The sequence below is a fragment of the Mus pahari genome, chromosome 19, assembly GCF_900095145.1.
Source record: "Mus pahari chromosome 19, PAHARI_EIJ_v1.1, whole genome shotgun sequence".
Classification (NCBI taxonomy): Eukaryota; Metazoa; Chordata; class Mammalia; order Rodentia; family Muridae; genus Mus; species Mus pahari.
The window spans coordinates 52,255,457-52,270,251 of record NC_034608.1 but is presented as its reverse complement, the minus strand read 5'-3'; the positions used below and the strand labels follow the sequence as shown (position 1 = coordinate 52,270,251).

Here is a 14,795-nt window from a genome sequence, read left to right as displayed (position 1 = left end):
TAACAGTGTGGAATTGTAAGCTAAATAAACCCTTTCCTCCCCAACTTGCTTCTTGGTCATGATGTTTGTGCAGGTATAGAAACCCTGACTAAGGTAACAAACATAACAACATAATAATGACATGGCTTGATTTTTGTTTGTTGACACAGGGTCTCACTCACTGTGTTGTCCTGGCTGACCTGAAACTCAAAAATCCACCTGCCTCCACCTCCTGAGTGCTACACTCAAGGCATAGAGCACCAGACACAACATGACTTCATTTTTGCCCATATTGTCTTCAAAATGGATGTTCTTAATTCAAAGGAACTACTTTTTTGAAGCTTGTGTTAATTAATTTTCCATCCTAGTGATAAAATATTGTGATTAAACAATTTAGAACAAGTGGAGCTCCTAATTTCAAAGGTCTCAGCCCATGGTCATTTTGTCCTATCCTTTGGTGTCTGTGGTGGGCCATGTGTGGTGACAGAAGAGTACAGCAAAGAAAGCCCATCATCTGTTTACACCAGAGAAGTATAAAGGGTCTAAGGCAGTGGTTCTCAACCTGTGGGTCCCGACCCTTTATATATGAGCTATCTTGCATGCCATATACTTACATTAAATTTAATAACAGCAAATTGCTGTTATAAAGTAGCAACAAAATAATTTTAAGGTGGGGAAGTCACTGCAACATGAGGAAATGTACTAAAGGGCTGCAGCATCAGGATGGTTGAGATCCATTGTTAAAGTCTCAGCATCAATGACCTTACTTCCTCCAGTTAAGCCTCTCCTCCTAATGGTGAGCTTATCTATTGCACCCAGTGGTCCCTCCCAGCTTTAGGGGGGGTGGGGCAGTCTAGATCCAAACTACAGCAAGTCTAACGGCCATTTTCATCCCACAGAACAGTGTCTAAAATGATGGTCATCAGACTTGCTGTATTGTGGATCCAGTACCCGGTGCTGGCCTCCACAGGGGCCTGCTCACATAGAGCACGCGCGCGCACACACACGCACACACGCACACATACACAAACACGCACACGCACGTGCACACGCACGCGCACACGCACACGCGCACACACACACACACACACACAGATTATCTACATTGAGTGGGTTTGTTGGGTTGGCGTGTGGGCGTGCACGGTGGAGGTTGTCGTCATTAGATTACATGAGAAGACCCAGCCCACTGCACCCTTCTCTAGGCAAGGGGTCCTGAGAATTTGCCAACATACACATCAAGTTTACTAAAACTAGTGTGGCAGCTTGAATATAAGAAGAAGGAACACTCTCCTTGAGGGAGAGTCTGAGAAGCTGGAGGCAGAAGAAGACGGCTAGAGAGACAAGGCCTGAACTGGGGCCAGACTGAGAGACACCGTTTGGTGTCTATCTACCAACAGGACTCCACAGGACCTTAGCCTACCCCCACATCTCAATGCAGCAAGTGGTCTTTCAAAAGAAAAGGTCAGGGCTAGGCAGATGGCTCTGCAGTTAAGAGCCCTAGTGGCTCTGTACAAGGATCCAGATTCAGTTCCCACAACCCACGTGGCAGCTCACGGCTGTCTGCAGTTCCAAGTCAGGGAATTCGTCATTACTTTCTTCTGGACTCCAAAGGCGTTAGCCATGCATGCAGTGCACATATCCATAGGTGAAAACACTCATACACAGTAAATAAAAACAAATCTTTAGAGTAAGTGTATGTGTGTGTGTGTGTGTGTCTGTGTGTGTGTGTGTGTGTGTGTGTGTGTGTGTGTGTGTTTTAAAAACAGAGTTGGGCAGGGCAAGCCTGCCTGGTGTGAAGTGGGAGGGCTTCCGGGGTCCTTATGCCAGAGACAGCTACCCCACGCTGAGACAGTTACCTATAGGATGGGGAAAACCCGAAGGGATCCACAACAGCCAAGGTCAGTGACTAAGATGGTGAATTTTCACCATCAATTGGAGTAATCTCAGAAGCACATCTTGGGTGTGTCCCTGAGGGTGTTTTTAGAGGTACCTAGCTAAGGAAAAATATGGATGGTGCTATCCCACAGACTGGGGTCCTGAGCTGAATTTTGAAAAAGGGTGTGGGGTGGGGCAGCTGAAAGCCAGTGCTTCTCTCACTGCTTCCTGATCCATGGATATATGGAGTTCCGGTCCTGCACTGTTATAGCAATGCCCTCCACTGTGACTTCCTGTCATGATGGACTGTACCCTCCTAAACCGTGAGCTAAAACGGACACCTCCCTTAAGTTGCTCTAAGTCCTAGAAATGGGGAAGTCACAATACAGTTTCTATTCCTGCATAAAACATCAGGACCAAGAAGCAAGTTGGGGAGGAAAGGGTTTATTCAGCATCCACATTCACATTGCTGTTCATCACCAAAGGAAGTCAGGACTGGAACTCAAGCAGGTCAGGGAACAGGAGCTGATGCAGAGGCTATGGAGAGAGGTTACTGGCTGGCTTGCTCAGCCTGCTTTCTTATAGAACCAACCCAGGGATGGCACCACCCACAGTGGGCCCTCCCACCTTAATCACTAATTGAGAAAATGCCTTACAGCTGGATCTCATGCAGGCATTTCCTCAAGGGAGGTTCCTTTCTCTGTGACAACTCCAGCTTGTGTCAAGTTGACACACAAAACCAGCCAGCACAGTGCTTGGGATGCCTGGGGATCTGGGGATGGATATAAAATCGCAAGTTCTCCAGTAACAATTGTAGCCTGGGATCAGAGGGTCTGAGGCTGAGCATAGCATCATTGCAGTCAGCCACACAGACCAGGCCTTGGGACCAGCAGCATCCCTGTTCACATGCTACCCTGTAGATGGAGGTCTCCTCTGGGCATGGCATGGATGGTGCTGATGGACCAGTGCTGGGGCCAGCCTTGGTGCAGAGCCCAGTCCTTATGTTGAAGTTGATAGCAAAGTCCCTTTGCTAAGAGCACAGCCCAGAGCCCAGGGGATAATGGTTTAATCCCTTTCCTTGCCTCTTGATGCCCTTCTAGAAGTGCAGAAGAGAAACTTTCAGTGTCAGAGGAGGTAGAAGACTCTGAGCTGGCTCAGTTGTGCCCGTGATTTATGAAACAAACTGTCAGGGCTTAGTTCTACTCGATTTGGGCTGCAGAGGGGGAAAGAAGAAGAGCAGTTGTCACAGCACATTAGAGTGGCTCCTGGATCTCCACTGTGGGTCTCCCAGCTAGACCTCTCCTTCCTGTACCCATTGTCATGGAATACAAGATAGAGTGTGTCTTAATTAGAACTTTACTGCTGTGAACAGACACCCTAACCAAGGCAAGTCTTAGAAGGACAACAAATAATTGGGGCCGGCTTACAGGTTCAGAGGTTCAGTTCATTATCAAGGAGGGATCATAGCAACATCCAGGCAGGCGTGGTGCAGGAGGAGCTGAGAGTTCTCCATCTTCATCTGAAGGCTGCTAGCAGAAGACTGACCTCCAGGCAGCTAGGACGAGGGTATTAAAGCTCACTCCCACAGTGACACACCAACTCCAACGAGGCCACACCTCCTAATGGTGCTACTTCTTGGGTCAAACATATACAGACCATCACAGGGTGTGTCCCTACGTTTTTCAGGACCTTAATGCAACCAAAGTTGTCTTCCTGTAACAGTTGGAAAGAAATAGTAGCAGTTCACCAGTGTAGTCCAGATTCCTTAAAGTACTACCTGCCGTACAGCTAGAGTTACACGCAGTAGTGAGCTGTCCAGTCTGGCTTCTGGGAACTAAACTCAGATGCTCTGGACAGGCAGCAAACATCCTTAACTGCTGAGCCATCTCTCCAGGCGCCCTTGCTTTTTTAACGGCAGCTATTCTCACATAGCCCAGGCTAACCCCTAACTCATTACGTGGCTGAGGGTGATCTTAAACGTCCGACCCTCCTCTCTCCAGCTCCTGGTATCATCATTAGTCTTTTCTCCGGAAGAGTATTGCTATTGTACAAACCCAGGCAACACAAAAAAACCCGCAACATTCAGTGAGAGCTAGAGCCCAAGGCAATGATGGCACGCTCCAGAAGGGACGTGGGCGTTTGCCTATGAAAGCAGCCCGCACTGGCCATGCCCCCAGCATATCCCAGCCAAGCCACCGGTTCTCTCTGAGCCGGGCTCCAAGGCAGTGCTGGTGAGCAGCTTGCCGTGACGGGAACATGCCTCATTCCTTTCTGTCACAGTCAGATGCTCAATGGTTTCCTGGGATTTGGAGCAAGTTGTGTTCACGTTCTTGACTCTCGTCTGTTAGAAAGATTCAGGGGAGGGGCCCAAGATTGCCGGCAAAGACTGACCCTAAAGGAAATGTGGCTATCCGTCTAGAGTAGTAGCTCTCAACCTTAGTAATACTGCGACCCTTTAATACAGTTCCTCATGTTGTGGTGACCTCCCCACCCCCACTCCGACTATAAAGTTATTTCTGTTGCTATTTTGTAACTGTAATTTTTCTTCTGTTATGAATCATAATGTAATGTCTAATATCCAGGATATCTGATATTCAAGCCCTGTGAAAGATGATTGGGTGGCCAAGGGGGTCACTATATGCAGGTTGAGAACCGATAGTCTCAAAAAACCACAAAAAAAAAAAAAAAGAAAGAAAGAAAGAAAGAAAGAAAGAAAGAAAGAAAGAAAGAAAAGGCCCTTCTATAAGTGCCTAGTCTGACTACAAGTTGATATGCCAAGGCTACCTGATATTCTTGGGAGACCTCCCTTTTCTGAGGATAAAGGGAGGGGGTGGGGATGAGAGGAAGGGACTGGGAAGAGAGGTGGGAGGGGAAGCTTCGATCTAAATGTTAATAAATAACTTAATCAATTTTTAAAAAAGGAAAAGAAAAGGGAAGGCCGTTCTATTGATGAGCGCTGTGCTCTGTGGTCGCCACAATCTGGACATACCTTGTTGGTTGGATCCCTTGTTGGCAAGGTATTGAGTGGTTAGGCCACGTGCAGAATAACTTCAGACACACCTGTCTTTTCCAGAGTGAGCACCAGGGTGGGGGCGGAGGGTCCTGGGAAGACAGCGAGTGCTACTACTACCTACGTTTGTTTTAAAATCCACTAGTTTTGCCCAATGATTTGGTCAGCCTCTACCAAAGAAGCGTTTTTTTTTTTTTTTTAAAAGGGAAATTTCTCTCCTACATCCACTTCTAAAGTAATGTTCCTGCTGTCCACCAGGGGGCGGTTGAAACGCGGTCCCAAAATCAGAACCAGGAGGCGCTGTGAGTCTGAAGGGAAAGCAACTGCAGGAAATCGGTGGTTTTACGCAGTGATTCTTGTGACAAAAAAAAAATCACCAACCCTCTTAGCTTTTCTAGGATTTTGTGGTTAGGTTTCCACCCTGGTGCCGTCGGGGTAGATGTTACCGCTCCCCGACGTGATCCAGAAAGGATCCAAATGCTCTCTCCTCTACCGCACAGAGTGTTTCCAGCCTGCTACCGAATTGCCCCAGTTCGGTGGATTATGGCATCAATCTGAGCCGTGCACATCGTCAAAGAACTTGGTGGCTTCTTGCTCACAGTATGAGCAGGTACAGCATTTACCTCACAAGTAAGCACCCACTGTCTTACAGAGCTCATGCCAGAGTAGGACCAGCCTCAGACATTCGATTTATTCTGTCCGGTTGCCATCTTCCCTTCACTGGGTGTAGCTAAGAAATGGGTCATCTTCGCTGTTAGAGTAATTTTGTTTCTGGTTGAAAAAAAAAATTGTAGCATGCAGATGTTTCCAAGGCCGGGACATAGACAGTGAAGAGGAAGAGCAGGAGAAACCATGGACTGGAACAGCAGTTTTATCTGACCATGTTTGGTTTAGGCTGCTGAATTGAGTGAGGCTCTGCGTGCATCCATAGAGCTAAATTAGAATGATCGGGTCCTTTGGAAGTTCCTAGGGTTTGAGAGGTGACTCTGATCTCTCTTTCTGGGGGCTGCCTCACTGGTACCCAGTTTCGAAATCTTAGCAGTGAGGTAGAAGCAAGCTTAAGACTTTCTGCCTTTCGACTTCCCAGTTGGTATAAGCCAGGCATTCCGACAGAAACCTTGCGGTTCCTCTGTGGAGCTAGGTAAGTAGGCTTTTGTGAGCTGGCTTTGGGAGCTTGCCCATTATGTGTAATTTCAGAGTTCTGGGATATGAAGCTCACATTCTAAATGACTGCCTCGCTGGCTTTCAGAATTTTCCTGAAATGAGTACATGGCGGATTGTGAACAACCTGGGTTATTTTTTGTTTTGTTTTGTTTTGTTTTGTTTTGTTTTCTGTAAATGACCAGAAATGGGCTGAGAGTTGAGGGTAAATCGGGATATTTCTGAATGGCAGAATCCATCTCTTGGTGAAGGAGACTGACATGCCTTACTTAGGAAGGGAATCAGGGTCATGCTGGTTCTTAAATGATTAGTCAAAGGGGACTGCGAGGCGTGCCTCTCGCCCTTCATCCTGGCTCCACGTGATAATGTCCCTGTCTTAGAGGAGAGGCAGGAGCCAAGGAGAATGTACTGAACGCTGAAATGCACTGGAAATGCCTTCTGCAGTGAGGACCAGGCTGTCGCAGGAAGATCAATTCTGCAGAACAAAACTCAGTGATGGCTTTGACCTGGGCATGCAGGCTGCGCATCTCCCACATACTGCCTCCATGAGCTGAGACAAGGTCGAGGAGAGGAGCCATTCTTAAGTCACCAGAGATGACGTGAAACACAGGGTAACACATGGCACACCACAACGATCTGACAGGATGTGTTGCTGTGACCATATGCTCGCCCCCAAACTTGGGCAGAAAAGGAAACATCTTTACATTTAAGAAACACAGTTAAAAAAAAAAAAAAAAGTGTGTGCATGTGTGTGTGTGTATAAACACTGAGAGTTCCTGCTAGACACTGATATGTTGGGTTTCTCAGGAAGTGAAAGAAAACTGTCTTTAGCATGCAGGCTGAGCACTGACAGCCTCCATCTATCAGAAGACATTCTATCCCTGGCATTCTCTCATCTCAGTGGTTGAGCTCTCTCCGTTATCCTCTTCTTCTGCCTTTTGGCTATTTGTTCTTCAGACTTCTTGCAGATCTTGGCTGCCAGCGCTCCGTCACTAGACACAGAGACTGAGACATGATGACTTATAAAGAACAGAGATATAGTCATGCTAATGGTTCTACAAGCTGGGAAGCCCAACCCCACGATGCCCACATCTGATTGGCTCCTGGTGAGGACCTCATTTTGCTTCGTATTATGGTACTGCGTAGGACAAGCAGAAGTGTATATTAGCAGTGAAGCACCCTGCAACCCTGACTTGGCATGAACTCACCGTGAGGTAGCTGAGCCTGTGAGCAATGACTCACTCCCATCACCCAGAGAAAGGCAGCAGACTCTGTGCAAGGCCTCTCTTACCACCACTTCCCAGCAGGCTCGAGTTTCCAGCATCCCCACACTGGGATCCAAGGGTCCACATGAGTTTTGATGGGGATCAACCACCCTCTGCTTACGTCGTTACTTGTGTCAATTTCTTAGACTGTTAACTCTCTTGAGTAGAGTTTCCTAGAGTCTCTCCACAGAGCACAGCTTCGAAGAGGTTATATGAACAAATAAATAATAGATATATACAAACGAATGCTTAAATCACACTTCCTAGAGGAGCCTCTGCCTACACTCAGGGCCCAAACTGTGTCTGAGATGCAGAAAGTATCGTATGAATAGATGGCCAAATTTCACAAGTTTTGTTAAACTTAAAAATAAATGCCTTTAATTATAGAACTTTAATTAGCCTTAATACATGAAAAAGCATTGAGAACGAACCCTGACCTCTCATGCCTTATACAGAAATTAATTCAAAACGGATTATGGATTTAAATGTAAAACTAGAAGGGTGTGTTCAGTTTAAACAGATTTAAATGTAAGAGTAGAACCAGCAAAACTTTCAGAAGAAAACATAAAAGATTCAGGACTGTGGGCCGGGGAAAAGGTGATTAGACATGACACCAAAGTGCAAGGCATGAAAGAACAAAATAAATTGGATTTCATCAAAGTGAAAAACTTTTGTGCTATGAAAGACCCAGTTAAGCAAAGGAAAAGACCAACCTCCAGCCTCAGAGGCAACGCCTGTCAGCCTGTCACTGACAAAGGGCTGACAGGCGTGTCCAACCTTTGACACTGCGACACAAGGTCACCGTCTACGGAGTCCATGCTTGAGGACCAAGCAACCAAGTTACAAAAAAATGAAAAGAAATGGAAAGGAAAGGAAAGGAAAGGAAAGGAAAGGAAAGGAAAGGAAAGGAAAGGAAAGGAAAGGAAAGGAAAGGAAAAGACAAAGAGAAAGAGAAAGAGAAAGAAAGGAAGGAAGGAAGGAAGAAAGGAAGAAAGGAAGGAAGGAGGGAAGAAGAACAAAAAGAAAGGACACATGTGCACATGAGTGTGCACACATACACACACCCCTCATAAAAGCTTAAATAAGTTAGGATTCTGGGTTGATGCCTTTCATAGCATCCAGGGCTGGGGGGGGGGGGCCTGTGGGCTACAGGGTGGACACACCTAGCAGAATCTAGAGCTTAAAAAGAATGTTTAAAACCCAACAACAAGCCTGGCAAGTGGTGGTGATGCGCGCCTCTCATGCCAGCCCTGGGGAGGCAGAGGCAGGCAGATCTCTGCACGTTTGAGGCAACTAGCACTATGTCGAAAGACCCTGTTCTCCTTCTCCAAATAGGGGACGGAGGAGGGGAAGGCAAACACCACAACGTCTCAACAAAAGCAGGGAGAAGAGAGGTGGCTCAGCAGTGAGGACCCCATTTTATCCTGCCAGGGGAGCTGACTTCAGTTCCCAACACCCACGCTGGACGGCTGATAACCACCTGTAATTCCAGTTCCAGGGGACTCAGCACCCTCTTTGGAGGTCTGCAGGTATCTTTACTAAGGTTCACACACACACACACACACACACACACACACACACACACACACACACAAAGTTAAACAATTTTTAAAAAGCAAAACTGAAAAATCTAGTTATAAAGTGAATCTAGAATATGAACAGATGCACCATCAAAGAGAAGATACAGACAAAAAATATGTATGTGTATATATAAACGTTAAAATACATTCAATCCCGCTGGCCGTCAGGAAGACGCAAATGTAGGTCTGGGGAAAATGGGAAAGTAGGTAAAATGATAGCCATGCAAGTGTCATAAACTGAGTTCACATCCCCGGAGTCATTAAAACCAGATGGTATGGTATAAGAATCTATCACCCGAGTGCTGCTATGGGGAGAAGGAAGAAGTAATAGGATAATCCTTGAAAGCTCCCAGGTCGGCTAGCCTGGTGTGTGAAGTGGAAAAGTACCAAAGAGATCCTGTCTCAAACAAGGTAGAAAACGGGACAGACCCCCAAGGTCGCCTTCTGACCTCCACTCACATGCTCTGGCACACTGCATTTACACGCACACATATGCATCTTCTCACACAAACACACACAAATCCCAGTGTGATGTCAATACGCACCTGGTAAAACAACTTTTAACGTTCATACATCTCTACTAGGAGGGTGAAGCAGCACACTATAGTTTCTCATAAAACCAAATATCAAACACATCGCCACAATTCAAGGGTAATTCAAGCAATTACCCTTGGGTATCTTTCCCTCAGGAAAGCTAAAGTTTATATTCCTCCAAATAACTATAGACCTCTGTTCATTTTGCTTCTAGTAGTTGACAACTGGGAACAAACCAAATGTCCTCCAAAAGGTAAGTGGTTAAGAATGTAACTATATGCCGGGCAGTGGTGGCACACGCCTTTTAATCCCAGCACTTGGCAGGCAGAGGCAGGCGGATTTGTGAGTTCGAGGCCAGCCTGGTCTACTGAGTTCCAGGACAGCCAGGGCTACACAGAGAAACCCTGTCTCGAAAAACCAAAACCAAAACCAAAAAAAAAAAAAAAAAAAAAGAATGTAACTATATGGTACATTCTGTTGTGTGACAGGCTTTTCCTTGGAAGACACAGTACACACACACACACACACACACACACACACACACACACACACACACCTACTCACCCCAGAAGCAGAATCCATGACAAACCAAAGCAATGACTGTAACAAAGTCCAACTTGTGGTATGCATGTTGGGGACCAGCTGGGGTTCCTTGTGCCCCATCCCCTTCCCCTCTCAGGTTGTCCAGGTGCTGCTGTACCCCTGGCTGGAAGGATGAAGTAGAGTCTGGAATAGGTGGGGTCTGCAGGATGCGGGTCTGGCTGGGGCAAGGGCTGTATATGAACCTTGGAGGGTAGGAAGGAGTTTTCAGGGTGAGAGTAAAATCGTTGGCTGGAGTTTAAAGCACTGGGAATGCCTTGTTCATACAGAGAGGCTTTCTGGGAATCCTAGGTACTTATTGGGTCAGTTCTTATCAGGGAAAGAGGAAGTTGACTTGTAGGTTTGTCAAGGCTACGTGACCTTCTTCAGCTGAAGGTTAGGGTCCCCAGATAAGGTCAGGGAAGGGGAAAACCCTGCAGGAAAAGCTAGCCCTCCATTTTGAGATGAGGTCAGAGGAGCTATCCAGACATGGCAGACTGTGACCTCAAGTAGTCGTGTTTCCTCGCACAACTTGGTGAACCAAGGAGTCTTTGTGGAGAGTGCTTACAGGATTGTAGGTGAAGAGCTCTTTACAATGAGCAGGGAAGGCTGAAATGCTACTGCACCATTGACTCACCAAAGTTGCACCCTCAGAGCTCTCTGCATGCACAGCTTTGTGGTAGCTTAACTGTCTGAGTGTACCCTCTCTCTTCACTCTGCCATTCACAGCAGCCTTCCTTAGTGATTATTATCTTTTTACATTGTTGCGGGAGGCTCTCAAGACTCTTCCAAGTGTCTAGTCTCTCCCAGATATGTGACCTTTTGTTAACCTTCAGGGCTCATGACCTCTCTGGCCCCCCCTGGAAAGAATGTTCCAATTCTGAGGCAGCTGCCATACAAGATATCCATACTTTGTAATACTACTCAGCTATACAAAGGAACAATCTCCCAGTACACAGGACAACCCACAACAATCTAAAATGGATTGTACTCAGTGGATTAAGGAGCTGAACTCATGAGGTTACATTGTATAATTCCATTTCTAAATAGTATTCTCCAAATGACAAAGTTATAAAGCAGGACCACAAACTAGTCATTGCCAGGGGATGCCATAAAGAGAAGAAAATACTGAGGGGAGAGGAAGGGGAATCCCTTTGTGAATCAAGACTAACTCTGCATCTAGCCGTGTCCAGGTTAGATGAATCTACAGATGGGGTAAAGGGCATAGTACTGCATACATATACACGAATATATATAAAAATGTGAAACTCCCTACGCTTCTAGCACATTTAACAATATTGGCCCAGTGTCAGTTTCTGATGGATGTTGGATGCTACACAAGTGTCCCATGAGAGGATCCAGGAGAAGGACATCTGATACCACCCACACTCTTTTGCAACCCTCTGTGAATCTGTAATTATTTCGATATAGAAATTTAAAGATTATTTAAAGATTATTGAGCTTATCCAAGGAAGGGATTAATCATAGGAGCTTGTGTTCTTAGAGAAGTAAATAAGATTGATGTTCTAAAGAAAACGCAAGTCAAGGAAACTGGCCCTAACTGGCCACCATCATTCCAGATCCTGCCATCCCAGGCCAGCCCTACCAGGCTTTTTCTTCCCTGTTCCCAGGCCTTGTTTCTATTTGCAGCTGAGTAAACACCCCCATGGAGTTGGTTTGGTCAAGTGTTTCCTAGCAAGGTCTCGTCTTGGTTTATTTTTGTCCCTTTGCTTTTGCTTAAAGTGTCCTATCATGTTTCTGCTCCACGTGTGGCAGGTACCTTGTGACTCAGCCACAGAATCTAATGGAATACGACACACATGGCATGCTAGGACAGTGACAGCCAAGAGTTGGAAGGAGGAGATTCACCACTGAGATTGTTTCTTACTCTTAGAAAGCATTATGATCCAAGCAGCAGCTCTGGATAGATCTAGAAGGACACGGGGCGGGGGGAGGTAGGGGATCGGAAGTGTGTGCCCTCTTGGGTTGATGCCTCCATCTCTGTTGGCACATGGCCTGATATAACACTGTGGCTGTTATATCAGAATCACGGAGGAAGAACCTGAGACTAGCAGCCCTGAGCAGCCTCACCCAGCGATGCTTGTGGTAAAGAGCCTGGACCATCCATCTCCCACCCTATCACTTCCTTATGCACAATTTATGAGATGTGATGCGTTTACACCCGATTACCTCTATCAACTCACACCAGCACAGATGTTCACCAAATGACTTTTCGATCTCCTCACATATCACTCAAGGGCCGGCCAGTATAGACGCATTTCCCTGTGATGGAAAATAAAATACAATACCTGATTCTGAGCATGGGTTATTTTGTTTGTTAGGTCGGTTGGTTAGGTTTTTTTTTCTGTTTAGTTTTTGTTTTTGTTTTTGTTTTAACTTTTAATTGAAGAATAAAACTTGTTAAAGCATCAGTGACATTTGTAGTGTAATGTTTCCAAAATTCTGAAATGGAGAGGTCTGGGGTGTCTGTTTAATCTTGGTTAGAGGATAATTAGGAAACATAGAACAAATAAACACAAACAAACAAAAACCCCAGAGCATTACCTTATTAGCCTCGGGAAGTGGAGACTTTAACAGTATTTTTTTTTTCTCTAACTGACCAAATAGAAATCCTAGCCAATGGCTCTGATTGGCTTGGTAACTTCTTTGTGATGTCATTTTCTGGCTCTACTGAAGCCAGGACAGAACTCGATGACTAAAAGTGACATACAAAGATGGCCCCAATCATGTGCAATTTCTCAGGAGACACGGATGCTGTGCTGGGTGCTCATGACTGTCCAAAGATGACATCTGCCTGCTTCCTCAAGGTAGGATGAAGGGGACCATGCAGAAGGAATCAGAAGCACTGAAGGACTTATGAGAGATTGTGCATGCTAAGCCCATGACATATATGTAATTTAAAATCTGATGGTGCACACCATAATTATCCACATTTAGTTAATCTAAAGAATAAGCAATGCTTTAAAGTAGTAAAGAATGTTGGAGGCTGCAGAGCTGGCTCAGCAGTTAAGAGCACTGGCTGCTCTTCCAGAGGGCCTGGGTTCAATTTCCAGCACGCATGTGGTGGCTCATGACCATCCATAAGTTCAGTTCCATTGGATCCAACACCCTCTTCTGCCTTCCAGAGACCCCAGATAGGCACCTGGTACATGAACAGGGATGCAGACAAAACACCCATACACATAACAATAAAATAATAAAATTTTAAAAATAATTCTATAGCTCTTCCAACAGCTTTTGACCTCCATTTGTAATTTTCAAAATGAGATGCCCAATCTTAATGCAGCGGGATGCAGGGTAAGACCTTGCGGGAAAAATCCCTGTGAGCAAAATTTTAGTGCATTTTGAACCTATTTGGTGAAATTAAAACAAGACTATTACCTCACAACCACCTGTAAGTCTGACGTACCCAAGGTCCTCTTCAGCCTTCACAGACACCAGGCACACACAGGGTGCACATGCCCACATGCATAACACTCATACCTATAAAATAAAAAAAAATAAATCTCTACAAAATATCACTGATAGGCTTCATACAACAAAAGCCGATTAAGAACAAATTATTTTGACCTATGTGTATGCATCGGGATATATGACTGTCTCAAACTGTAAAGATTTATTCTGCATATTGTTTAATTCACAAATCACTGTAATATACAATACAGTTGTACTCAGATATATATTACATGAATTATTCATAAAGCCATCGTTGTTATTTTTAATGGATTCGTCTTATTGCTTGAATCCCTAACTTCTCTAAATCCAGGCTTAAATCAGTTCCCACCAGAAAAGCATTAAGAGGCAGGGCTGAGTTGGTCAGGCAGTTTAGCGGTTTAGAGAGCACCTGCTCAGTTTGCACGACGCCTTGAGTTCAAACACAACTAAAGAGGGGGCAGATGATGCAGAATATCTTCACACTAAAGGTCATTAGGCCAGGATAGACTCTGACGTCATGAACTGAATAAAACCATTATCACAGAAGTGAATTCATTATCAAACGTTATCTCTTGGCTGTGTTCGAAGCCATGAGTATGCTCGGGCTATAGAAGAGGCATGCCTCTAGTGTCCTCCGCTGTGGGAAACAGAAGGGCTGGTTGGATCCGGAAGAGACCAATGAAATCGCCAATGCCAATTCCTGTCAGCAGATCAGGAAGCTGATCAAAGATGGGCTGATCATCCGGAAGCCTGTGACTGTCCATTCCCGGGCTCGCTGCTGAAAAACAAAAAAAAAAAACAAAAAAAAAAACACCTTGGCCCGGTGGAAGGGCAGGCATATGGGCATAGGGAAGAGGAAGGGTACTGCCAATGCTCAGATGCTCAGAAGGTGACCTGGATGAGAAAGATGAGGATCCTGCGCCCGGCTTCTCAGGAGATACCGGGAATCTAAGAAGATTGACCGCCATATGTATCATAGCCTGTACCTGAAGGTCAAAGGGAATGTATTCAATAGCAAGCGGATTCTCATGGAGCACATCCACAAACGGAAGGCAGATAAGGCCCGCAAGAAGCTCCTGGCTGCCCAGGCTGAGGCTCGCAGGTCTAAGACCAAGGAAGCACGGAAGCGCCGGGCGGAGCGCCTCCAGGTCTAGGAGGAAGAGACCAAGAAAGAAAGCTTCCCTCGTGTCAGTACATAGTGGCCTGGCTGTGGCCTCACACAGATCAGTCATTAAAATAAAACAAGTCTTTAAAAAAAAAAAAAAAAAGATTTCACTTACAGGAAGCACAGAGGTCCTTGTGTTCTGATAAGCATGGGGGAAACCAAGAAAGTTGAACCCTCAGGGTTCTTCAGAG

At 45.7% G+C, this 14,795-nt stretch overlaps 1 pseudogene; it reads left to right on the top strand.

Annotated features, from left to right (window-relative positions):
- The first annotated feature begins 14,029 nt into the window (after positions 1-14,029).
- Positions 14,030-14,593, top strand: LOC110336241 (annotated as a pseudogene).
- The last annotated feature ends 202 nt before the right edge of the window (positions 14,594-14,795 follow it).